The 24,082-nt window shown below is 47.0% G+C and overlaps 1 protein-coding gene across 1 annotated transcript in view; it reads left to right on the plus strand.

The window, feature by feature from the left end:
• LOC146772276 (uncharacterized) overlaps positions 1-24,082 on the plus strand; it is a 133,491-nt gene that overhangs the window by 55,282 nt on the left and 54,127 nt on the right. The window lies entirely within an intron of this gene.

Raw genomic sequence — 24,082 nt, forward strand, 5'->3', positions numbered from 1 at the left:
ATGTTATTTCATTTAAATATAAAGTACTTGGAGGAAATTAATGTAAAGTTCCAGTTACATGTGATAGGAAATGCACCCCTTTAAATTGCTTTTGGCAATAGTTCAAGTTCGAAATCTTTTTTGGCAATACAATGTACATGGTGCCTTTAACCTTTATATTTTCATTTAAATATGTAGCATGTTGTATTCTCTAGAAAAATAGCTAAGCAAACACATGTAAACATTTCAGTGACACATGGTGTTTTGCATGATAATGGACTTGAGGCTTTTCCTAAAAACAAATTACTTAAGATCTAAAGCGCCCCCCCCCCCCCCCCCAAATCACCCCCTGCACTCCCAAATTTACTGAAAGCAACTTGGCAATTCCTTCTTGTTTGCAATAACCAATACTTTTTTATTGGTGCAGCTCTTACAGCATATGTGTATGCAATTCAAAAGTATAAAGTGTTTTTTCCTTTATTCCTGAGCACAGCTACATATAAATATTGTAACACTTAACCAAGGAAAGTTTCCCCTTCATGCCCTAATTCTACCATATGGAATAAGGTATTATTTGCTCTTATCAATAAGTTGACCAGACTACCAGTTACGCTGCACTGTTGATGTAAAAAAATCTGTCTGTGTGCCATAAGGCAACCCCAAATCCATATGTTGTGAGGTTTCTTCGCAAACAAAGGGGTTCTATTGTAGGTCTAAGAATTTCCTTCTTCGTACCAGCCAGTCTAGTTCATTCAAGCAGCAGCTATGAATGCGCCCGCTCTGTCCTGGTGGTATCAGCACTGGTGCCAAAACAGCATCAGGATGAAGTGTTGCATAAGGGCCGGTTTGCAAATATACCTACTTGGAAGACTGATTAACAGTAGCACCCTAAGACAACCTGTCAAAATCACATCAAAGTTTAGATTCGACACACCCCAAAAGAAATTACCGATGGATAGCATGTCTCCCTATTCCTAATTGACTATCCTGGAGCAAAGCAGGAAATTAGCTTTCCTTATTCTGCTTTCCTTGCACTAAATTCTGTTGTTGGGGACAAAGGATCCTTATCACTCCCCCGAGTGTCCTGACTGGGCAGGTACCAGTCTTTTGGGCACATTGCCATTAATTTCTCCTTTTCCTTTGATGCTAAGAGGGAAGTGTCACTATCAAACAAGTTCAGATCAAATTCCTGCAGATGTTCCCCTCATCTGAGGGAATAAAATAGAGGTCTGGGTGAGCCCGATGATGAAGCATGTCACTGTTAGAGTGAGTGAGGGTATAATAATAAAAGGGTCTCCCTCCCTTCTCACCCTTCAACCAAGGGAAATTACTAAATCAGTTAGGTGTAGATTCTTTTAGGTGTTCTGCTTCTTCTTAGAACAACCCCTCTTTTGTCATTGGTTGTTTTTTACCCCTTTTTTAATCTCTCTTTTTGCTACTTGGGGGGCCTTGTCAGGTTCCAGGAGGGATATATTTTCGTCAAACCAATAAATCTATCCACTCTGTAAGTAAAAATTTGTAAACAATATACTTTGAGATGCACAGCTCTCTAAGAGTCAGTTGGAGGTGGGCAGGCTTCCATGATCCTGACTGGCTGTCCAGGATGCCACACAGAACATTGGCGTTCTTTGTTTGTCCACAAAATTGCATTTCATATGGGGCTCCATCACACATATACACCTGGACCCAGTTATCTATCACGTGCATTCCCCCAACCTCCAACAGTCTTCTGAGTGTTGTCAAACATGTGCGTCCAAATACAGCCTAGGTAGGCCCCTGCCTGTCCTTAGAGGTGTGAAACCCTAGAATTTCCTCATTGTCGCTATCCCAGAGATCTACTGTGAGAAGCTTACCTCATTGTTCCTGATTGGCTGCTTGATAAAACGTAATTAATCCAGTTTCTGTCTATCTGCGTGGCATGATCATTAAACTGGTGTTTGTTTGACCTCCCTTACATCAAACTATTATTGAGACAGGGTGGGTTGATCAGATAAGAGAACACACCAAATTATAACAAAATTAAGCAAATCCATATTTACTGTAGTTATATTGTCATGATGTGCAGGAAACTGGCTCTGTATATACCATACCAAAATGAGTTATGGTGTGCACAGAGTCCAGTGGCACCCCAAACGTAGGCAGAGGTAAAAGTAGATAGCACCTCACTCTCTATTTGTGGTAGTGTGGGCGAGCAGCAAGGCTTTATCAGAGAGTTGTGTTAAGCATTTGTTGTACACACCCAGGCAGCAAATGATCTCACACACTCAAAAAGACTGAACTCAGACCAATTTTGTTTGCATCAAAAATATTATTTTTTCTAGAACAAAGCCAAGCCTGATGCCGGTAAGTGTAATAAATGCTTTGCAAAATCTTATGCAATATTTTACAATTGAATAGAGGTTCAAATACAGTTGGATGAATTACAGGTAAGTTACTGTTTCAAAATTACTTTTCAGTTACGCTATAAATTACTTTACACGTTACTTATTGGATTACTTTATTCAGATTTCTTTTGCTAATTAGTGTGATATGCCTAGATATCACACTGAGACATCTCCTACACAAAAGGTGAGTAAATCACTTTTAGTACATTTGCAGTTTTGTTAATGTTCCATACAAACCAACTCCACTTTTCAGGAAAAAGCAGTCAATGCAATCCTATGGAGGAAAAATTGAGTTATCGGTTTGCAGGTATGTACAAGTTTGTGGGAGTTGTTATTCTGGGATAAGAACCAGGGTTCCCCCAGGGACAAGGATGCACTCTCAAAGCACCCTCTGCGGCATTAGGGAGGCCGGGTGCAGAGGGCTGAGTTGTGAGGCCCAATGTTATCCAATGGGGATAGGGGACCTCCGGTTGGTGGCTGCTCACAAGCAGGCCACAAGGTTGTGGGAGCAAAGCTTCTGGGGTTTAGCTCGGGGCAAAGGGGAATCTTATTTAGCACGCAAAGTACACCCGCAGTGGCCCAGGGGAGGCTGGGTGCAGGGTGCTGGTTTGGTGTCAGGTGCCATGTTGATTTCAATGGGGATTCTCCAGTTTCAACAAAGACTGCAGGCTCGGGAACAAAGATCTTCTGGAGTTGACCACCGGTTGGAGAGGTAAGTTGGGATGCCTGGGGGTGCTGGGACACCTTTGGTTGGGCCACCCAAGGCCATGGGATTTTGGGTCCAGGGGTGTTAGGCGTCTGGTTATTCTTACCAGCTCCGGTCACGGTTGGGGGATCCTCCAGAAAGAGGCTACAGGCTTCGCTTAGAGATTCGAAACAGGTCATAGATCACCAGATCCCAGGTCCGGATCGCCGGGGAGGCCGCCTCGTGGTGTTAGGCCAATCAGGCCGTGGGCGTCGAGTGCAAAGTGGTGCAGATTTGCGGATTTTGCCGGAGCCAGAGTCTGTGGGTGAGCAAATTCGGTGCTCACGAGAGACAGTCTTTCCTGTGGAAGTCAGGGCAGGTCCTCGGGGTTCTTGAGGTTGCTGGCTGCAGACACACCGGGAATTTCCCTGGAGCAGGTTGGAGTTTGGGACAGGCCGGTAGGGCTGGGGCCAAGTCAGTGGGCGTCCTCCTCTTCTTAGTTTCAGCGCGACTCTTAGGTCCTCCTTCTTTTCTTCTTGGTCGGTTCTTGTCTGAGAAGGCAAGGTTCAGGGTTGCCCCTAAATACTAATTATGGGGTGTTACAGGTAGGTAAAGGTTGGGACCCATGGGTCCTTTCTTTGGGGTGGGTAATCCCCTATTATGCAACCCTCCAGTGGGAGGGGGGCATATGCCTCACTCTGATTGGCTGGGTCCCCCCATCTGCAAGATGGCAGGGACTGCGACTTGTGCTTCACCTCGCCTACCCCACCTGAGGGGTGGAATTGGCAGAGGTGGGCACACCTCTCTTCCTCCCCTGTTTTTTCCGCCAGTTCTCCTGCCCGAAATGGGGGTCAGAACCAGTAGGGACAAGTTGCTAAAAGCAGCAAGTGGCTTGGGGAAGCTCATAAAGGTGGCAAGCTTTTTAAGCTTCCCCTTTGTGGACCCTGCTCATCCTGGGGTAGGAGGCTTGGCACCTTGTCCCAGGATGTGCATTGTTTCAGGCCCCCGAGAGCAGCAGGCTCTCGACCCAGGGGTCCAGAAACCTGTATGGTGGTAGCAGCTGAAAGCAGCAACTCAGCCTGGACACTAGTCGTAGGTGTGAGAAAGTGGCTCTGTATATACTGTTCCCAAATAGGTACAGTGTGTACAGAGTCCACATCCCCCAGAGGTTTGACAGAGGCTAAAGTTAGATATAACCTTACTCTCTAAAGTGGTAGCTTGGTCGAGCAGTAAGGCAGTATCAGAGGACAGTGTAAAGCATTTGTTGTACACACTCAGTCAGCAAATAGTCTCACGCACTCAATAACTGAACTCTAGGCCAATGGTTTATATAAAAAATATATGTCTGTTTTATTTTACAACCAACAATAGCTATTAAAATATACTTTCTCAGAATGAGATGCTTTGTATAAATACTTTTGCAATATGCAATTGGCTTTTGTAGAAAGTACAATATGTTGCAATTGGCAACACAATTTTAAACACAATAATGCATTGAGTTCAATGGAAGTTTCAAGTTATTTGCAATAGATTACTTTCTAGATTACTTTGGTGATTCCAGGACTGGATCCTAGATTCAGTCCTCGGACAGTACTTAGAAACAAGTGATAAAAGTCGACTTAGTTACTACTAGGACTTTTAAGTAATATTTTGCTATTTTAAAAGTTGACACAGAAGAAATTTCATAGAAAACAATGATTCCCTATGGAAGAAAATTCAAGTTTCAGGTATGGTATGTTCTCGTTACTTTTGTAATCCAGTGCTGGGTGCCTAGACTCAGTACTGGGACCTTTATCCAAAACAGGTAAGTAATTAAGTTTTCAAAATTTATACGATTTTTAAAGAATATTTAAAGTTTTCAGAAATCGACAGAAGAAATTTCACAGAAAAACAGTCAATGGTTCCCTGTGGAAGAAAATTGGGTTACTGGTAAGTATGGTTGTGAATATTTTTCAGTGTCAGTGCTGGGCACCAAGATCCAGCACTGGGAGCTCACCTAATAGCAGGTAAGTATTTTCGTTTTCGTTACTCGGCTGATTTTTGGTGAATATTTTAAGTTTTGAAAACTCCACACTTAGAAGAAATTTCAGAAGAAACCAGTCAATGTTACCCTATGGAGAAAATTGAGTTATCGGCTTTAAGGTAAGTACTCGACTGGCAAAGTTAAGGTTCTGGGCATAGACTCAATGGGTCTCCCAGGGTCGGGTAGGTACAGTTGTTTCACCCTCAGCGGCACAGGGGCAGCCGGGTGCAGAGTGAGTTAGGCCCAATGTTATCCTATGGGAGGCAGGGGGGCCTTGGTTGGTGGCTGCTGACTAGCAGGCCACGCGGCTGTGGGAGCTGGGCTCCTGGTCACTTGCTCAGGGCAAATGGGGATGTAGATAGATGCAAAGGTTACACTGCCAGGGCCACTCGGGCGGCTGGGTGCAGGGTGCTTTTGAGCCTTCGGGCGCTCAATGGATTTCAATGGGAAAGCTCCAAGATGAACAAAGGCTGCAAGCTCGGGGACGGAGGTTCTTCAGGTGCCACCACCACTTCGAGAGGTAAGTTGGGTGGTTGGAGGATAGGTAGGTACCCAGGAGTTTGGCTCAGAGGGCCGCAGGGTGCCGGGTGCAGGGGTGCCTTTTGGTGTCGGGAAATCTTGCCCTCTGTTGATCGAGGTTGGGGGGGGGGGGTACCTGGTTCTGAGGCCGCAGGCGTTGTCAGGAGCGTCGAGGTGAGTCCTGGGGTGCCGGATTCGGGGTCACAGTCGCCGGGGGGTCGTCCTCATGGTCTTTGTTCACTCCGGCACTGGCCAGGCTTGGCGGGTGCAGAGTGTGCAGGGTTCGCGGTTCCGGGCTGATGCCAGGGATTAGAAGCTGATTTTGAGTAGAGCCTCTACTCATGGGAGTCCCAGGTGCTTAGAGCCAAAAGGTAGCCAGGTCCTCTGGGGTTTGTGAGGTTGCTGGCCACAAGAGGTGCCGGGTTGTAGCAGGAGCAGGTTCGAGGGTCGACAGGCCAGTAGGGCTGGGGCCAAAGCAGTTGGTGTCTTCCTCTTCTTAGCAGCTGCAGGGCAGGTCTTCTTTCTTCTTGCTCTTCTTTGTATTTCGGAATCTGGAATCTGGGGAAGGAAGGTTCAGGGTGCCCCTAAATACTAGATTTAGGGGCGTTACAGGTAGGTAAAGGACAGGGACCAATGGGTCCCTGGCCTGGGGTGGGTACACCCCCTATTCTGCCACTCTCCTGTGGGAGGGGGGCAGTAGCCTAGTCTTGATTGGGTAGGGCCTCCCATCTTCAAGATGGCAAGCGCCCGGAGATGTGCTTCACCTCGCCTCCCCCACCTGAGGGGTGGGGTTGGCAGGCTGGCACATCCCATGTCCTTATTTGGGGTTTCCGGCCAAGCTTCCCGCCAAAGTGGGGGTTGCAAGTGGCCTGGGAAAGCTCACAGAGGCCGCATGCCTTTGAAGCTTCCCCCTGCCCATCCTGGGGGAGGAGATCTAGCACCTCGCCTGGGATGTGCATTGTTGCAGGCCCAGGAGAGCAGGGGCTCTCCTACCCAGGGGTCCAGCAACATGTCTACTGTGTGGCAGCCTAGGCAGCCTCTCAGACCAGACGTGGATTGTAGGTTAGGTTTCAGGGGGCCTCTCTAACATGCCCTCTGTGGTGCTTGGTACATTAAATCCCACACTGACATCAGTGTGGGTTTAATGTGCTGAGCAGTTTGATACCAAACTTCTCAGTCTTCAGTGTTGCCATTATGGTGCTGTGGAGTTCGTGTCTGACAAGCAACCAGCACCATGTACTCTTAAATGGCAGCACTGCACTTACAGGGCCCAGAAATGGACCTGGGTACTGTAGGGGCACAGGGCTCATGCTCCTGTGCCCACACCACTGGCATAGGGCACCCAGCTAGGGGGGTGGCTGATGTATGCCAGGGCAGTGTAGGTTATGGGCATGGCACACAGGGATGTGTACCATGTCGACTCTGTTTTGTCCTGTATCCAGACAGTGTGTGTGTGTTAGGGTACAGGGCCTCTAAGGGTGGCACAATGAGTGCTGCAGCCCTTAGAGGCCTTCCCTGGTCACAAGGCTCTGGGTACCTAGGGTACCATTTACCAGGGGCCGACATGTTGCCAGGGTTTGCCAATTTGGGTTGGAGGTTTAGGGAAGGAACATAGGCCCTGGGCACCTGATTGGCAGGAGCCGAAGGCACACTCAGTCAAAGTACACTCAGCAATTCAGCAAAAAGTGGGGGCATACCATGCAAGAAAGATGGCACTTTCTCACAGTAGGTCGTTTTTCAGGGGGCATCTCTAAGATGCCCTCTGTGTGCATTTTTCATTAAATCCCACACTGGCATCAGTGTGGGTTTAATGTGCTGAGAAGTTTGATAGCATACTTCTAAGTGTAGCCATTATGGTGCTGTGGAGTTCATAATAACAGACTCCCAGCACCATATACTCTTAATGGCAGCACTGCACTTACAATGTCTAAGAATGGACTTAGACCCTGTAGGGGTACAGGGCTCATGCACCTGTACCCTCACCACTGGTATATTGCTCCCAGCTAGAGGGGTGACTGATCTATGCCGGGGCAGTGGGTTGTAGGCATGGCACACAGGGAAATGTGTGCCATGTCGACTCGTCACTTTGTTCTGCACCAAGTCACGCAGCCTGCAAAGGCAGTGTGTGTGTGTGTGTGTGTGTGTGTGTGTGTGTGTGTGTGTGTGTGTGTGTAATGGTACAGGGCCTCTAAGGTGGCACAATAAGTGCCTCAGCCCTTAGTGGTCTTCCCTGGTCAGTGCCCTGGGTACCTGTGGTACCATTTACAAGGGACTGACATATGGCCAGAGAGGTGCCAATTGGGGGTACAAGGTACTGTTTGGGAAAGACAATATAGGTGCAGTAATGCCATTAAGAATATATGGTACTTGGAGTTTGTCATTACAAACTCCGCAGCACCATGATGGTTTTACTGAAAACTGGGAAGTTTGGTATCCAACGTCTCAGCACATTAAACCCACACTGATTCCAGTGTGGGATTTAATGAAAAATGGACTCAGTGGGCATCTTAGAGATGCCCCCTGAAAAATTACCAGCCTCTGGTGGGTTCCCTGACTCGTACACACCAGCCTGCCACCACAAGACATGTTTCTAGACCCCTGGGGTGGGAGCCTTCGCTCCCTGAGCCCAGAAACAAAGCCTTTCCTTGGTGGAGATGGTCACACATCCCCCAGGCCAGGAAGAGCCATATGTGGCAGGGGAGCTTCAGAGGCCTTGCTGCCTCTGTATCGCGACCCTGAGCTTCTCCTGCTATAAGTAATAGGCCCCCTTTCTGTCTTCCCTCCTTTTCGGCGGGAAGACAGGCTGGAAAAATTAGCACAGCCCAGAAGGTGTGCCCACCTGCCAACCTCAGGTGGGGTAGGTGAGGTGAAGCCCACTCTTCAGTGCCCGCCATCTTGCAGATGGCAGGTACTCTCCAATAAGGATTAGGGATTGTGCCCACTCCCCCACGTGGGATGAGCACACCAAGTCTGTAGTCACCCTAAGGTCAGTAGCCCATTGGCTATTGACCTCGAGACTCCCAAACCACCCCCTAAATACAGTATTTAGGGGTAGCTCTGAACCAAGAAGACAGATTCCCGCAACCTATGAAGGACAAAAGAAGACGCCCAGCAGAGGAGACTGCAGAGAAGAACTGACTTGTACCCAGCCCTACCGGCCCATTTGCAGTATCCAGAGATCCTACATCAAATGTCGCCTTTTCCTACACCGCTTGACCTCCAGAACCCTGGTAGGACTCACTACCTTCAACAAAGACCGGATCTCCTGTGAACAGCAGCTCTGTTCAAAAGACACTCCCAAGACAGGCTCTGAGCCTGCTGAGGACAAATAAACCCGACGCCTGGAACCACCACTGCACCTGTCGCCTACGGCCAAGGTTTGAGTGGCCCACCGGTCCCAGCGAGGTCCCCCAGCACTCCAGAGTCCGAGCCCACCGTGGGTTGACCCCTCCAGGACTTCCTGACGTCGCCTGCAGCCTCTGCATGGAGACCCCCCCCCCCGCCAACCACGAGTGGCCCGGTAAGGTGAAATCTGACCTCAAAAGACACCCCTGCATCCAGCCACCCTGTGCCCTGGAGAAGAGAACCCAAGGTGTACCTACCTCCCCGAGCCCTCCAACTTACCTGCCCAGCTGTTGGTTCCTCCTGGAAGTCTTCCTGGACTGAGCCTGCAACCAAAATAAAAAAACAAAACGGCTACTCCCATTAAAAACAAGCATTTGCAATGCAATAGGTCTCGCATTTGCGAGAGTTTAAGCTATTAGTATTGTAAATGACAATGGCTTTTATTTGTTTTAAAAGCCAAAACATAAGTAAATGGCATTGTCATTTACAATGTCAATAGCTCAAACTCGTGTAAATGGGAGACCTGTTGTATTGTAAATGCTTGTTTTACTCAGAGCGCCAAGATTCAACATTCAAAATTAGATCAGTGCAAAAAACCAATTCAGTTCTTTTGTCCGAGAATAATCGAAAAACACATTCTTTATATGACAGTGGGCCGTGGAAGGGACTGCTGAGGCCCCTTCAGTTCACAGCAGCAGAGCAAGTCGAAAATGAGAAAAAATAAACGGCCCACATCAAGCCTCGGGGACTGGGCTTCGAGCACCAGCCCAATACCGCCCTTCCTAATCCTACCCTGGCATTACATAATGGCTACAAGGCCCAGGGAAGGGGGCCCCCACACCTGGACCTTGCTGCCTGATACAGTGCTTCGAGGCCCAGGGAGAGGGGCTCCTCCCCTGGGCCTTGAAACAGGGATGAGGCAATTCCCAAAACAAGGCAGTTCTACAGACAAAGGCTACAGTTAACAAAAGCCAGTTGATCTGGCTGCTCCCTCCTCCCTTCACCCACCTCCTCTTACCTGTGTAAGGCTGGTCCTGGAAACAAAGGGGCCTTCTGTCGCCTGGATACAAAATGCACAAAGGGCGCCTAGAATGGCCGGTACTTAACAGAGGCGCTGCCCCGCCCCTGACACTGTGAGCCAGCATAATTGCTGGCCCAGCTGCTGTGCTGTCCCCGTTCTGTATCTACCTTCCCCCCACCCCTGAATGTGACCACACCCTGGCCGTCATGTTCAGGGCGTAATGTGATCTGGTGGGGCAGGGGGCCCTAGGAATAGGTGGGCTAATTGTGAAAGTGTGGCCTTCCACAGTGAAGCGGGCCCCCTGTTTTTTGGCAGAGCGCGAGGCCCTGGGCTGCTGCCCATACTGAACATGCCGAGCGCCGGCCCTGTGTGCAGATGCCTCAGTCCGACACGTGGAATAAAGTGGTGTACGAGTGTCTCGAGCATCAGCAAAGTTGGTTGCAGAAAGATAATCCGTTGCCCAAAAAGGAAATATAATTCAGACACATTCACAATGTTGCAGTACTAACTTTCCGGTCAGTAGTCCAGAACTATTCTTTTTTCCTGCCCGCCGCAGTTTCACGTGATCTTTACCCTCCCGTATGGCAAGTCTTCTTGAGATTCGCTGCCCAAGTCTGACACTCCTTATCCGAAATGTGGATCCCATCCTCGTCACCAATTGTTTAGTAGAATTCCTCCCAGGATCATTTAAAGACAATATGTTCTCTTAAGAGGGGCTGCAACACATTCAACCCTGGCAGACTCCTCTTTAAACCACTGTCTGAAATTCTCCTTCCACCTGAACCAGTCTGCTGGTATATCTGAGATTCCATATATGAACATTAGGAACCATTGAGCCTTTGTTTCGCGCTCTCACGGGCAGCGTGCAGCCTGGATGCTCAATAACGAGACCGTGTTAGAGAACAGAGGAGAACAGAGCATGGCAGTAGCAGGACGGACGGAGGACAGGTTTTCTGTAGACAGCTTGGCTTTGCTCCACGATGGCACCTTTTGCCATGTAGAAGTCTGAGTACTGCATTCAAGGCCTCCGACCTGCAGATAGAGCTGAATAAGCGGCCGAAGGAGAAGCCAGATCCTGGCAAGTTGGTTTTTGGCAAGACGTTCACCGATCACATGCTGACCATCGACTGGAGCCATGAGAAGGGCTGGGGGAAGCCTTGTATCAAACCCTTCCAGAACCTCTCGCTTCACCCTGCCACCTCTGCGCTGCACTACTCTGTTGAGATCTTCGAAGGCATGTAGGCATTCCGGGGTGTGGATAAGAAAGTCAGGCTCTTCCGGCCAATGCTCAACATGGAGAGGATGGTGCACATGAAATCCTGTTGGTAGGCGATTTTAACACCAAAAATTTGGGCCGTCGACATAATATGGGACAGAGTAATAGCAAATGCGATGAATTTAACAATCTACTCATCACATGTAGGAGAGTGGAATCTGACTAATGGTTGCCCCCAACTTTTTGCCTGGTATTTGAGTGGTTTTTGACTAGTCTGGCTGGGATCCTGCTATCCAGGACCCCAGCCTATCTGCTTTTCTCCCTAAAACTGTTGTGAGTACTCTAGGTACAAACATAATTGGATGCTGGGCATGCCCTACCAGTCCCTTGTAGATGGTACCCTAGGTACCCAGGGCATGGGTCCCCCAGTAGGCCTACCAGGGCTGCAGCACTTATTGTGCCACCCTGGGACAGCCACACAAACTGACACCACCAGACCACTACTGTAGTCTGGGTAAGGTGGTGCTAGCACCCCTTACAGGGATGTAGGTACCCTATATCCCATACCCTTACAACACATATACTCTCATAGGTCACCCCTATGGCAGGCCCTGGTAATCCTACAGGGCTGGGTGCTGAGGTATGTGTGAGGGGGGACCCCTACGTGAGTAGGACCTCTCTGCAACCTTCGTAAAACCGTTACTGGGTTGTTTGTAGTGTAGCCATACCATATACTCTTAACCGCATTATAAGTGAATCGCGTCATCGCGATAACTTGAGAATGGCTACACAGAACCATATCGTGTTTGGTGTCAAACATGAAGGAATCATACCCCCAGTCCAGCCATGGGCATGAGGGTACGATTCCCCCTTGCTAGGAGGGTGATATGGGAAAAGCGGTAGAATTTAGACACCAATTTAAAAGTGCACATGTACCACAAAATGGCTACTGTCCGCCACCTACACGACTCTGGCTGGCTGTTGCTGGGGAAAACCCCAGCCTCGCCATCTGGACAATAGGGCTCCTGTGGCAGGGAGGTGCCAGCACCTCCCCAGACAGGATATGTGGATTGGAACAGGGTGGGTGCACCAAATGTCCATTCAGAGTTGCACGTAGGCAGCTGCAGAGCCCCAATTCTGCATACACCGCCTGGAACCGGTTCAGGGGCATCCTGCCCCTCGCCCAGGCGGGAAACACACAAAGGGGAGTGGGTGTAGCCACCCTTTCCCGCCTCTACTCTGATTGGTAGGCTCTATTTGGGACCATCCCCTAATCTTGGGGATATATGGGAATAACTTTGCCCTAGAGCCTTAGATTCGTCCAGAACTTAACAGAACTGACCTTCGACGAGCTGCTGCCCAGCTGACTGAAGAAATCTCCCTTGGGATAAAGGAGTTATCCCCCTGCTTGGCAGGCACCTAAAAGACTGCAAGATACCCGGTTGGAACTTCGCTGCTCTCACGAACTTCAACGCCTTCCATCAACCTTGAGGTGGGTCTCCAGTGCATCCCAGAGTCCTGTGAGCGTGCCCAGCAAGCCTGAGCACCGTGGACCACGTGGGTGCCGAGATCCCTGCATACCCCGAGACCCCGGCCACCTCTTGCATAGCACACGACCCCGACCAGTGGGGAAGTTGTGCTTTGGCCCATTTCTGAGCCAACCTTCAAGCAGCATCCGTGCCAAAGCTCAGCTCCCTAGTCCGCTCCGGTGGCCCGTGGGAGCCCTTTTACGCACTCCATTTTGCTGCCCTCCGCGGTCCCTTGTCTCTCGACTTGTGGGCCCTGACGGAGGAAAACCTATCTTTCTAAGAGTTCCCCTGGTTGCTCCAGGCCTGTTCTGCGCTCCCTGCAAAGGTGAGCACCCTCAGACCTCGTGGGTCTGCACCAGCAGCTGCTTTGTTCATCTTGCGTGGGTTGCGGTTGCCAATGCTTAGTGGATCCAATCGGGACACTAACACCGCAGCGACCCTCAGCCGACGTGGGACAGTCGCCCTCCAGAAGCTGGCCTCCCTTGAAGCCTCCCGGAGCCCGTGACTGCAGAGCCCAGCTGTACCTTCTACACCTGAAGCACTCGACATCCACAAGCTCCTTCCTGTGAGCTCCCTGGTCACTTTGCTGTGACCCAGACTCTGTCCCCTCTGCTTTCAGGTTCATCTTTATCTTCTCTTCAACTTTAATCTTCACGACTTCAACGACGCTTTCAGCTAGCAGCAGTTTGGACTACTTTTCCATAGAAAATCAGCCCGCGACCCGACACCCGAATCGACCTATGCACCCGGCTTCCCTGGGGCAGGTAACAGTGGTACTTCGGTACTCCCGTGGTGGTGGGCTCCCCAAAGCCTTAAGTCTCAAGCCTTAACTTTGTACTGTTGCTAGAAGTGTCCTTAAGCTTGAAATATTCAACCGCGACATTCTCCATAGGCTAACATTGCGATCCCGATAGCAGCTCTTTGCACTGCACGCGTCTCCCGTGGGTCCCCTTCCTCTTAACTGTGGGTGGATTCTGAAGGGGCAAGCGATCCTGAATGCCCTAGGCATTGCCTGTAGAATTGTCGTGGTTCTTATACCACTATTTTAGTATATGGTTTGGTCCCCCCCTGGGGCCCATTGATTTCTGTGCTATTTATTGTGTTTATAAATGCTTGTTTGAATTGTAACTTTGCCACTAGCCACATAAAGTGACTGTGGGATTCTGTCTAGAATAAATACATATATTTTATATATATACCTGTGTGGGCTACTCTTTCATTTGGTTATTCAAGAGGTTATTATGGTAAAACAATAAGCTTAACACTCCTTCAAGACTTAGCCTGAAGGCTGCTCTCCACAGCTACCACTAGGATAGCTTTCTTTAAAGGTTGTCTTAAACCTATCATCAATAAGAGTCGAATCGGACTGGTGCAAGGTGTCCCTATAACTAGGAACAGCATATGCCAGGCCAACTTCTCACATCACATATGGCCTAAAATCAGCAAATCAGACTCCGGATGCCTGTCCCACATTTAAGAAAATCTTCGTAATCAACTACATCTTCATGTCAAGTGACTTGATTAATCATCTTCAGAGCTTTGCCATCGTAAATTGCACAGAAAGTGATCACAATCTCCTGGTAATAAATCTGAACTTAAATCACCAGACTGCAGATACAGGCCAAGAACTAGGCCACTCCACAGAAGATGAACTAACCAACCTGGTGAAACGAATAAAATGGCAACCACTTAATTCGCCCCAGGTGACAAACTGGCTCAATGAGGTGAACCTCCGATTACAGGAACAGCCGGGGAATTTTCTTTTTCTTTTAGCAAATTGGGATTTCATGACCAGAGAGCTGGGAGCACTCCTTCAGGGCCATAAAGGCTATTGAAAGCGATCTCAACAACTGCCAAGTGACATTAAAAAACCCACTGTCGGAACGAACCATTAATCCCACGCAGAAGAACCTGAGGAAGAAATCCTGTTTGTTTAAATTAAACCCAACTTACGGAAACTTATCGGCAGCAAAGGAAGCACGGAAAACTCATTAAAATAACCATCTGGGCCCTGAGACGCGCTCAGCAAGACGAGGAATGGACAAGGAATGGAAAAAGGTATTCATCATGCTCAAAGAAGGATCTTTAGCTCGTTTTTGGGAGTACGCTAATAGATTAAAATCTCTTGGACCCCCGAGGACAAATGCGGTCTCCGCCCCTGTTTTGGAGAACCATGTGAGACCTCAGTTCCAGACACATAATTTATTATCTACCATGGCCCTAGTTCCATCGAACAGACGTGACCATCAAACCCCAATCCAATCAAGAGACATTACAAGACTAATACAATGCATGAAATCAAGTGGGGCGCTGGGCCCAAATGGCCTCCCTGCGGGGATTTTCCAATCCGCTCGAGCGAGCTGGGCAACATTATTGACCCCACTCTTCAGTACCCCTTATACCCTTGGAAAAACCCCTGAAGCCTAAAAGGGATCAATATTATGCCCGATTCATAAAAAAGGCGATTGGCTTAATCCAAACAACTATCGCCTAATAGCCTTGTTAGACCTGGAAGCCAAAACATAGGCATGGGTCCTCTTGAAAAAATTGGAAAATTGGGCAGAAGAAAACGAGTTGCTCCCTTTCTATCAAACAGGCTTCCGAGGAGGAGCCGCAACAACAGACAATATAATCGCATTATTTGCCCTCTGTCATTACGCAACTCAGCTGCACCAACCTCCACTATTTTGCTGCTTTGTCGATTTAACCGCAGCGTTTGACAAGGTTGACAGACAACTGTTGTGGAAGAAATTCGCGAATTGAGTCATCCCATCCTCACTTTTAACAGCTATAATGTCCCTCTATTCAGAAACCTGGGTGCAGGTGAAAACAGGCCCCACGTCTCTCTCGGCCAAAATCTACACTGCTGATGGTTTGAAGCAAGGCTGTGTGCTAGCTCCCCTTCTTTTTAATTTGTATACTGCTGACTTAGGAAAGGATCTTGTTAATAAATGCTTGGCCCCTCCTCGACTAGGAAATCGTTCTATACACATTCTACAGTACGCAGATGACATAGTCATCATGGATCATACCAAAGGGGGCCTCCAACGAGTACTGACTAGTTTTCATGAATATTGTACATCTAATTATCTTACCTTCAACCCAGATAAAATCAAGATTTTAGTAATAGGTCGGCAAAAGCACAAAAAACATATTACATGTACAGTTGGCATCAGGATAATAACTACAGTGCAGAAGTATAAAGTATTTGGAGATATGGCTCACAGAAACAGCAAAATTCACCGCTCATAAAAAAGATCTGATCCATAAATCGACGGCCATAACTTATGGTTTAACAAAATTGAACAAGAAGCTAGATAGTCCGTCAGCAGAGGCTATAAGAAAGGTGACTCAAGCCTTACTCCTCCCAGCACTCTCGTACGGGTACCAAGCATTTCCGGGTGCTTGTTCAGAAACCTTAGAGCGAGCTCAGTGCGTGGCCTACAAAAGAATCTTTCAACTACCAAAACATGTTTCAAGGGCGAGACTTAGACTGATGCTGGGATTAGTTAAACAATCACTAAACCTCGAGGCCGACTTCTTAAAATACTATATCCGAACTTTGAACTCCCCAGGGGATACCCTAAAAAGCTGCCTCAGAGACACATTTGAAAAAACTGTCTCGCCATGGAACAAGCAGTTCATGAAAGCCATAGATTCCTTTGAAATAAATAAATCAGCACTTGCTCTTACTTGTATTTACTATATCATCTGGAAAATGCGCATCTAACAAACAAGTACAAGTTTCGTACCAGTAGGGCAGCATTAAAAACACTACCCTTCCAGATACCGCTGAATGATTCATATTTAACAAATAAACCTCAGCCCTGCTCAACCCTAAGGCCAGAAGAGAGATTATGTATATGCGATTGCTGGCACTCCCAATCATGGATTTCAGTCGAGCTTGGGCTGATCAGAACACAGGAGGAACATGCCGCCTATGTGAATATAAACAAGAGTCCTGGCTACAACTTCTGTGCTGCTGTCCGACTTTAACAATAGAAAGGAGGCTTCTCCTTAGAGACCTTTGCTTGAAAGAAAAAGTAACCACCTGCCAGAGAGCTTCTGCCCTATGCTTTACACAAAATGACCCTTCTATTCTGGCTCACTGTGGAAGATTTGTTCAAACTATCAGGGGTGCTATGTACCCTGGCTCGGTCCCCCGATCCAGTTCTCGAACTGTTCAAACGCTGATACCGGACTATTTCAAATACAGGCATGCTAAAGTCCATTCACCAACACAGTCGCCAAGTATAACCACTTCTTAAGAAAAAGAGCATCAGCAAAAAGAAAATAAATTAAAGTAGCCTTGGTGATTTGAAAGAGCCAGCAGTGTGACACTTGCTTATGGGTCTAGCCAAAAAAAGAAAACAATGCCCAATTGAAATCATGATAAGAAGCCCTTAAAACAAACGCTGGCATTTTAATTATTGCACTTTCTCAGATCCTGTTTTAATTCTATGAATTGTGATGTTATTACTTTTTTAATGCTCTATTGTAATGTTATGGTTTTAAGTAACTTATGCAGTTAAATAAATACCAAATAGCAAATAAAAGAACATTAAAACCGTAAGTTGGATCACATACCCGGACACGATGTAAAATGACATTGTAAAACAGTACTTGAGTCTTTTTCGGTAGCCTGATCGACTGCGTGTATAGTTATAAACTTTAATATTTATACTAATTGTTAAAAAAATAAATCTTACAGACCGATTGTGAGAAAGTGCCATCTTTCTTGCATGATATGCCCCCACTTTCTGCTGAATTGCTGATGTACTTTGACTGAGTGTGCCCTGGGCTCCTTCCAATAAGGTGCCCAGGGCCTGTGTTCCTTCCCTAAAACTGCATTGAAGCCTAAAACCAATTGGCATATCTGGCCATGTGTCAGCCCCTGGTAAATGGTACCCTAGGTACCCAGGGCCCTGTGACCAGAGAAGGCCCCTAAGGGCTGCAGCACTTATTGTGTCACCCTTAGAGGCCCTGTGCCCTGACACACACACACTGCCCTTTCAGGCTGAGTGTCTTGGTGCAGAACAAAACAGAGAGTCGACATGGCACACATCCCTGTGTGCCATGCTCACAAACACACTGCCCTGGCATACCTCAGTCACCCCTCTAGCTGGGTGCTCTATGCCAGTGGTGTGGGTACAGGTGCATGTGCCCTGTACCCCTACAGTACTCACGTCCATTCCTGGGCACTGTAAGTGCCATGCTGCCATTAAGAGTATATGGTGCTGGAAAATCGTCATCACGAACTCCACAGCACCATGATGGCTACACTGAAGACTGAAAAGTTTGGTATCAAACTTCTCAGCACATTAAACCCACACTGATGCCAGTGTAGGATTTAATTTAAAATGCACGACAGAGGGCAACTTAGAGTTGCCCCCTGAAACTAACCAACAACCCGTGTCCTGACTGAGAGGCTGCATAGGCTGCCACCCAGCAGACATGTTGCTGGACCCCTGGGTAGAGAGCCATCCGCTCTCGTGGGTCTGCAACAATGCACATCCTGGGCGAGGTGCTAGGACTCCTCCCCCAGGATGGGCAGGGGACGCTTCAAAGGCATGCCGCCTTTGTGAGCTTCTCCAGGCCACGTGCTGTACTCAGCAACTGGCCCCCACCGGTTCTGACCCCCACTCTGACGGGAAGATCAGCGGAAACACCCAAGTGAGGAAAGGGGGTGTGCCAGCCTCTGCCAACCCCACCCCTCAGGTAGGGGAGGCGAGGTGAATCACAACTCCGGGCTCTCGCCATCTTAAGGATGGGGAGCCCTACCCAATCAGGACTAGGCTCCTGCCCTCCTCCCACTGGAGAGTGGCAGGATAGGGGGTGTACCCACCCCAGGACAGGGACCCAGTGGTACCTGCCCTTTACCTACCTGTAACGCCCCTAAATGTAGTATTTAGGGGTACCCTGAACCTTTCTTCCTCAGATCCCGATTCCGAAACAAGAAGAAGAACAATAAGAAAGAAGACCTGCCGTGCAGCTAACAAGAGGACGACAAGAATCCAGCACCCAAGGACCCTTCTCGACGCTCCTGACAACGCCTGCAGCCTCAACTCCGGGGACCCCCCTAATCGCAACCAGCAGAGGGTAAGATTTCCCAATGCCAAAAGACACCCCTGCACACGGCAGCCCCCTGTGCCCAGCTCCTGGGTGCCTACCTAACCTACAGCTTCCCAACTTACCTCTCGAAGTGGTGGTCGCACCTGAAGAATCTCTGTCCCCGAACTTGCAACCTTTGTCCATCTTGCAGCTTACCCATTGAAATACATTGATCGCCCGAAGGCTCAAAAGCACACTGCACCCAGCCGCCCGAGTGCCCCTGGAAGTGCAGCATCTGTCCTATCCTACTTCCCCACTTGCCCTGTGTAAGTGACCAGGAGCCCAGCTCCCACAGCCGCGTGGCCTGCCTGCTAGCAGCCACCAACCAAAGGCCCCCTGCCCGCCATAGGCTGACATTGTGCCTACTCTCTCTATACCCGGCTGCCCCTGTGCCGCTGAGGGTGTAACAACTGTACCTACCTGACCCTGGGAGAGCCCTGAGTCTTACCCCAGAACCTTAACTCTTCCAGTCGAGTACTTACCTGAAAGACGAAAACTTGCATTTTCTCCATAGGGTAACATTGACTGGTTTTCACTTGGAATTTCTTCTAAGTGTCGAGTTTTGAAACTTTTAAATATTCACTAAAAATCACCCAATCAACAAAATTACTCACCTGTTATCAGGAGAGATCCCAGTGCTGGATCTTTGTGCCCAGCACTAACCCTACAAAGCAATTACAACTGTGATTTTCCGATAACCAAACTTTCCTCCATAGGATAACATTGCCTGGTTTTTGCCAGAAATTCTTCAAAGTATCGATTTTTGAAACATACAAATATTCCTTAAAAATCGCCTGTGTAACAAAAACGATTTCTTTTAACTGTTTACTGGAGATGCGCCAGGGCTGAATCCAGGATCCAGCCCTGAGTAAGAAAAACCTATGCAAAGTAATTGATATTGCGTTTACTTTAAAATTCCCATTGAGCTCAATGTTATAATTGTGTTTAACTTGTGTTGCCTGTTGCAACAACTGCAACTTTTGCATTTAAAAGTCTATTGCTTATTGAAAGTATTTAACTAAAGCGTCTCATTCTGAGAAAGTACTTTGATGCCTACTTGTGGTTTTAAAATAAAACAACTATATATTTTTATATACAAAACAATGTTTTGTGTGTTCAACAAATGCTTTACACTGTCCTCTGATACTGCCTTACTGCTCGACAAAGCTACCACTTTAGAGAGTAAGGTTATATCCAACTTTAGCCTCTGCCAAAACTCTGGGGACTTGGGACTCTGTGCACACTGAAGCTTACTTTAGTGCAGTATATACAGAGCCACTTTCTTACACAGATGAACACTCTTGATCTTTAAAAAGTAGTCGTCTTGGTGCCCTCACAAGATTACACCCCAATTAATTACACATGGGCTACAAATGTGAGCCCCCACACCAAAAGTTGGAGCGTGTTACCCATTATTCTTGTTTAGTTCATTATGAAAGCCACTTTCTCATCTGAAAAAGCGTAGTGCCTTATTACTAAGTGGCTAATCGAAGTCAAGTCAAAATAAGGATAGCTTTAACACCTATTTTAGGAGTCTATAAACTCTGATTAGTACAGCACGGTACTATTCTTACTACCTGAAAATAAGACACACTGAGTTAGGAATGCAAAGAAAAATGGCTGGTGCATGCATTTCCTCTGGAATGTATCTTGATCTAATTTTCCCAAAAACCTCTACTCTACTGACCAAGCACTAATAAAAATGTCCATTATGGCTGCACAAATATGACAGAACAGTAATTTATCTTGATGCATAAAGTGATTCGGATCCAGTTATTGCTTTCTCCCCCCTCTTAGAAACTACCTCAAATCTGAGCTTTAAACATTTGCATAAACCGAAGGCTTAAGCTAAGACACTTATTCACCTTAGATTGCCTTTTAAGTCACATCTCTTGAGGCACAAAGCTCTACAGTACTGCATGAAAGACCTTGGAAAATTACACAGAATTGTGTCACCCAAAAATTCTATTTAGGCTTTACAACCCATGCATATTTTTCTCTTACACCAACTATCTAACTCTCAAAATAGAATTCAATAAGCACTGGCAGACCCCTGTAAAGCCCTGAAACTAATCAAGGTAATGTGTGGGACAATCAGTTCGACAGTACACAGAATAAATAGTACACACTTTTCTTTCAAATAAATACAACACTAAAATATCAGAGGGCGGTCTGAAAATGTAAGAAAATTTCCTTATTTTCGGTAAAGGATTGAGACAAAAGTCTAAAAGAATTAATTTAGCCAATCATAGGTTGCTCCGTTTATGCAGCAGGGGTGCTGTTTCTTTAAATGTGCTCATTGCTTTCAATGTGTATGCTTCATTTGCTGTCCTATAATGCCTCAGTGAAGTATTTCCAAGCCTTAAAATTATTGAACAAAAGAATGACAGGCAAATACACAAACCATTAGGAGTCCTACAGTTTGGCCTGCATCGACAATATTCCCCCACACGAGACCAGGTTAATTTTTTGTGCCATTCCCCTTATTTTTTTCAAATCAGTCACTCAAACTTGATGCAAAACCCCAGGGAGCTACATGTTTATGTCAACCATATACCTCCCGGAAAAAGGGCACCAGAAGCAGCTGCTTGAGTGCCATAGTAGCAAAACTACACGTTTAAATGTAGTGCCTAGAATATTTTGCGTGTCAAGCGTCCCCTAAATTGATTTGAAAAGGGCAATGTTTCCTAAATTAAATCATCATTTACCCCTTAAATTGCCCTGCCAACACTCCACTGCAGTTGTGTGAGGAAGCTTCCTTGCCAAATGCATGTCGTGAACTGTATTTTTACACAATCTGAAAACAGGGACGCGATTGAGCGCCGCATACAATGTCTGTTATCAGGCCATGGTCAGAACTTCCCTGGATCCTCATGTTGGCAGTAATCCATTCACCCAGTGCTGCGTAGGGTAAACCAACAGCTGTGCTACAAAAGGGTTGGATTTTCATACTTCAATGCAACCCATCCCAGACTACTTACTAATGAATTAGATATACGAGCTGAGCAGTATAATGATTGTACGCGCTTCCAAAAAAATAAAAGAAACTTCCAAAAGAGGCCGCTTTCCAGGCTCACTTGCATGAAATACATTCGAGTGGAGTTTCTTGTGTGCAATACAAAAGTGTGCCACTTATTATATAAACAAATTGACCGCGCTCTGTTGAAGGTGGAAGGGAATGCAAGGTTACACATTTTAATTCTTGTGGCCGAAGAAAGATCCTGCCCTCCTAAATGTACAACATTCAGAATGTAAAAGATTTACAAAAGAGGCTTAAGATATGGTACAGCACTTATCTTTGTCTCGGGAGCATTATCAATTCTGTGGTGCGAAGATCAAGGAAACAAGACCCCTTCGTTTCCTAAGGCAGTGAAAAAAACTTTCACAACAAACAATTACATAAAAGATTTGATCCGCACTCAAAGTATAAAAAAACAATTCCATCCAATAATTGTATTTTGTATATTCCTTTATTCTTTGAGTTATAATTTCTTTCTTCCTAGTAGCCAACGTGTTTCGTCCTATTTAAGGGCTTCTTCAGGGCTCATCTGTTGTCTTTCGGGTAGTTTTTGATCTCGTCTTGCTTTCATCCCCTCTACCTTGTTTTATTCTTTTTGGAACAGGGGCTGATCACTGTCGGGGTGGTCGGATACACCAAGGCAACGTTCACTCGCTCGCTGCCGTTCTTCGGGCAGATTTCCGTCACTCCTTCCGGCCTGGTTTGACTCAGTAACTCTCCTGAGGCCTGCTGCGCAACACGCTGCTTCCGTCTTTGGCGGGCGATTTGTGCTGAGGCTGCGCAGTATGCTGGGGCGGGCCGAGGGTGAAAACAGGGATCATTGGTCCGACTTGGGTCTTAGACTTGATGTTCCAAAAAGAATAAAATAAGGTAGGGGGATGAAAGCAAGACGAGATCAAAAACTACCCGAAAGACAACAGATGAGCCCTGAAGAAGTCCTTAAATAGGACGAAACACGTTGGCTACTAGGAAGAAAGAAATGATAGCTCAAAGAATAAAGGAATATACAAAATACAATTATTGGATGGAATTCTTTTTTTATACTTTATTGAGTGCGGATCAAATCTTTTATGTAACATTCTGAATGTAGCCATTTTCCTTTGATTGACGGATTTCTAAACTCGGCTGTAGTCGGGACAGGACTGTGTTTTGCATCGCGCTTTCACTTTAATGCAAAAATAAACACGCGCCTGCCATTAAAACAAGCAGCTGTGTCCTGCTCAGGGAGAGAGACAGAGGGAAGAGGAACCAAAAAGTGCTTACCCAGTAATTAAAGGCCACAGTCTAACGCCGCAAGCTCACAATCCAGTCTGGGTGGGCGGGGCCTAAAGGAGACAGAGCGGTCACCAAAAAGCCTCACTTTCAATTGGAGGCCAGCGTTTACCATAAAGGATGACGCGCGCCAATCGAAAGCATGGGCGGAGCTTCCACTCCACTTCCGAAATCAACTCGACGACAATAGATCTCGCAGAGCGACAGTGCATGCGCTGCGACGCTAGGCGAGACCTAACAACAGGGCACCCGACTCCAAAACAGCACCCAGCTGCCGCTGCGGGTGCACTGTGTGAGCTAACTCTGATCCCCTTTTGCCCTGAGCCTAACACCAGGAGCTTTGCTCCCACAACCTTATGGCCTGCTCGTGAGCAGCCACCAACCGGAGGTCCCCTTTCCCCGATTAGATAACATTGGGCCTCAGCACTCTGCAGCTGGACGCCCTAGTGCCGCTGAGAGTGCATCCTTGACCCTGGGAGAACTCTGGTTCTAACTCCAGAATACCAACTTCCACAAACAAGTACTTACCTGTAAACTGATAAATTAATATCCTCCCACAAGATTGCATTGACTGCTTTTATTTGAAAATTCTTCTAAGTGCGGAGTTGGTTTGTATGAAAACTTGAAAAACTGCAAATGTACCAAAAGTGAATTACTTGCCTTTTTTCTAGGAAGTGTCTCGGTGTGATATCTAGGCATATCACACTGATTAGCAAAAGTAACTTAAAAAGTAATGAGTATTGTAATCTCCAAAGTAACTGCATTTGAACTTACTTTAAACTGTAAAACATTGCATAAGATTTTGCAAAGTATTATTTCACTTACCTGTACCAGGCTTGCTTAGTTCTAGAAATAAAATAACTTAATAATATTTTTATACAAACAAAATTGGTCTGAGGTCAGTCTTTGAGTGTGTGACATCATTTGCTGCCTGAGTAGGTACAACAAATGCTTAACACTACCCTCTGATAAAGCCTTA

The sequence above is a fragment of the Triturus cristatus genome, chromosome 12, assembly GCF_964204655.1.
Source record: "Triturus cristatus chromosome 12, aTriCri1.1, whole genome shotgun sequence".
Lineage (NCBI taxonomy): Eukaryota > Metazoa > Chordata > Amphibia > Caudata > Salamandridae > Triturus > Triturus cristatus.